Here is a 3,192-nt window from a genome sequence, read left to right as displayed (position 1 = left end):
ATGGCTTGAGAGTTGGAGATGGACATTCCTTATCAGCAGGTAGTGAGCATTGCTAGGAGGATTGAGGGTATGCTCGCCAAGGAGCAAGGAGAGAGGGAGGCCAAGAGGTCTCGAGAGTCGGGTCACTACTCTGGTGCCCGTACCCCATCAGCAGGTCGTTATGGCAGAGGTTATTCGGGTCGCCCTGTACATTCAGCTCTTCCAGCAGCCGGCAGTACTCCAGCTCCACCTACACCTCAGGAGCCTTATTATGCACCTCCAGTTTCTAGCGCGCCTCCTGCACGGGGTGCTTCCAGAGGTCAGTCCAGTAGACCTGGCCCTAGTCAGTCACAGGCACCGCGTCCTCCCAGAGCTTGTTACGAGTGTGGTGATACACGTCACTTGGTGAGGGATTGCCCCAGACTTGGGAGGAGCGCGCCCCCACAGACTTCTCAGCCACAGCGTGCTCCTCAAGGTTCTCAGGCCATGGTCACAGCTCCAGCTGCTACCCCACCTGCCCACCCGGCTAGGGGCGGAGGTTGGGGAGATAGAGGTTGCCCTCGCGAGAGCGGCCAGGCCATATATTATTGTATTCCTGCTCGCACTGAGGCTGTTGCCTCTAACTCCGTCATTACAGGTATTATGTTGGTTTGTCACAGAGAGGCATCGGTTCTATTCGATCCGGGCTCTACTTACTCTTATATGTCTTCTTACTTTGCTCCGCATTTAGGTGTGCCTCGGGATTCTTTGAGTGCCCCCGTTTATGTTTCTACTCCTGTGGGAGATTCTCTTGTTGTGGACCGCGTTTATCGGTCATGTTTGGTTACTATTCGTGGTTTTGAGACCAGAGCAGATTTATTGTTACTCGGTATGGTGGATTTTGATATTATTCTGGGCATGGACTGGTTGTCGCCCTATTTTGCTATTCTTAATTGTCACGCCAAGACCGTGACGCTGGCTATGCCAGGTATCCTGCGTGTTGAGTGGAGTGGTACTTTAGATCACACTCCCAGTAGAGTTATCTCTTTTCTTAAAGCTCAACGCATGGTTGAGAAGGGGTGTGCCGCGTATTCGGCTTATGTGAGAGATGTTAGTGTTGATACCCCTTCTGTTGATTCTGTTCCAGTGGTACGGGATCATCCCGATGTATTTCCAGCTGATCTCCGGGCATGCCGCCTGATAGAGACATTGATTGTGGCATTGATCTGTTGCCAGGCACTCAGCCCATTTCCATTCCTCCGTATCGTATGGCTCCTCCTGAGTTGAAGGAGTTGAAGGATCAGTTGCAGGAATTGCTTGGTAAGGGTTTTATTCGACCCAGTGTTTCACCGTGGGGTGCTCCTATTTTGTTTGTGAAGAAAAAGGATGGTTCTATGCGCATGTGTATTGACTACCGCCAGTTGAACAAGGTTACAGTGAAGAACCCTTATCCTTTGCCTCGTATAGATGATCTGTTTGACCAGCTTCAGGGCGCACAGGTGTTTTCTAAGATTGACTTGCGCTCAGGTTACCATCAGTTGAAGATTCGGGAGCCAGATATCCCGAAGACTGCCTTCAGGACTCGATATGGCCATTACGAGTTCCTTGTCATGTCATTTGGGCTGACCAATGCCCCTACAGCTTTCATGCATTTGATGCACAGTGTGTTCAGGCCATATACTGACTCGCTCGTGATTGTTTTTATTGATGATATTCTGGTGTATTCCCGGAGTCGGGAAGATCATGAGCAGCACCTGAGGACCGTGCTACAGACCTTGAGGGAGAAAAAGTTATATGCAAAGTTCTCAAAATGTGAGTTTTGGCTGAGTTCTGTCGCATTCTTAGGCCATGTGATTTCTAGTGAGGGTATTCGGGTGGATTCGACGAAGGTAGAGGCCGTGCAGAGTTGGCCCAGGCCGTCCTCAGCTACAGAGATTTGTAGTTTCCTTGGCTTGGCGGGTTACTACCGCCGTTTCGTGGAGGGATTTTCATCGATTGCTGCCCCTATGACTAGATTAACCCAGAAGGGTGCCCCATTTCAGTGGACAGAGGAGTGTGAGGCGAGCTTTCAGAAGCTCAAGACAGCTTTGACTACAGCCCCAATCTTGATGTTGCCTACCGGTTCAGGGTCTTACACTGTCTATTGTGACGCCTCGAGAGTTGGCCTTGGAACAGTGTTGATGCAGGACGGTAGGGTGATTGCCTACGCGTCTAGACAGTTGAAGATACATGAAAAGAATTACCCTGTCCACGACCTTGAGTTAGCTGCCATTGTTCATGCCTTGAAGATCTGGCGTCATTATTTATATGGAGTGCCTTGCGAGATCTATACCGATCATCGGAGTTTGCAGCACTTGCTCAAGCAAAAGGATCTCAATATGCATAAGAGGAGGTGGTTAGAGCTGCTGAAGGATTATGACATCACTATCCGATATCACCCGGGCAAGGCCAATGTGGTGGCGGATGCCTTGAGTCGCCGGGCGGAGAGTTTGGGGAGTTTGGCATATTTACCAGCTTCAGAGAGGCCTATGGCGATGGATGTTCAGGCCTTAGCCAGCCAGTTCGTGAGATTAGATCTTTCGGAGCCCTGTCGATTCTAGCTTGTGTGGTTTCCCGGTCCTCCTTAGTTGATCGTATCAGGGAGCGGCAGTATGATGACCCTCATTTGCTTGTCCTTCGAGACAAGGTTCAGCGTGGAGATACCAGGGATGTGACCATTGGAGATGATGGAGTATTGAGGATGCAGGGCCGGATTTGTGTGCCCAATGTTGATGGTCTTCGAGAGATGATTCTAGTAGAGGCCCATAGTTCGCGTTATTCCATCCATCCGGGTGCCGCGAAGATGTATCAGGACCTGAGGCAGCACTACTGGTGGAGGCGGATGAAGAAAGATATAGTTGGCTATGTGTCTAGATGCCTCAACTGCCAGCAGGTGAAGTATGAGCACCAGCGCCCGGGTGGGTTGCTCCAGCAAATAGAGATTCCGAAGTGGAAATGAGAGCGTATCACCATGGATTTTGTATCTGGACTTCCACGGACCTTGAAGAAGTTTGATTCCATTTGGGTTATTGTGGACCGGCTGACCAAGTCCGCTCATTTCATTCCTGTGTGTACCACTTATTCATCGGAGCGGTTGGCGGAGATTTATATCCGGGAGATCGTCCGTCTGCATGGTATTCCAGTTTCTATCATTTCGGACAGAGGTACTCAGTTTACATCGCGGTTCTGGAGAGC

This window comes from Nicotiana attenuata, chromosome 6 (assembly GCF_001879085.1).
Source record: "Nicotiana attenuata strain UT chromosome 6, NIATTr2, whole genome shotgun sequence".
In the NCBI taxonomy this organism is placed as follows: domain Eukaryota; kingdom Viridiplantae; phylum Streptophyta; class Magnoliopsida; order Solanales; family Solanaceae; genus Nicotiana; species Nicotiana attenuata.
The sequence above is the reverse complement of the archived record's forward strand: the minus strand, read 5'-3'. Positions refer to the sequence as shown.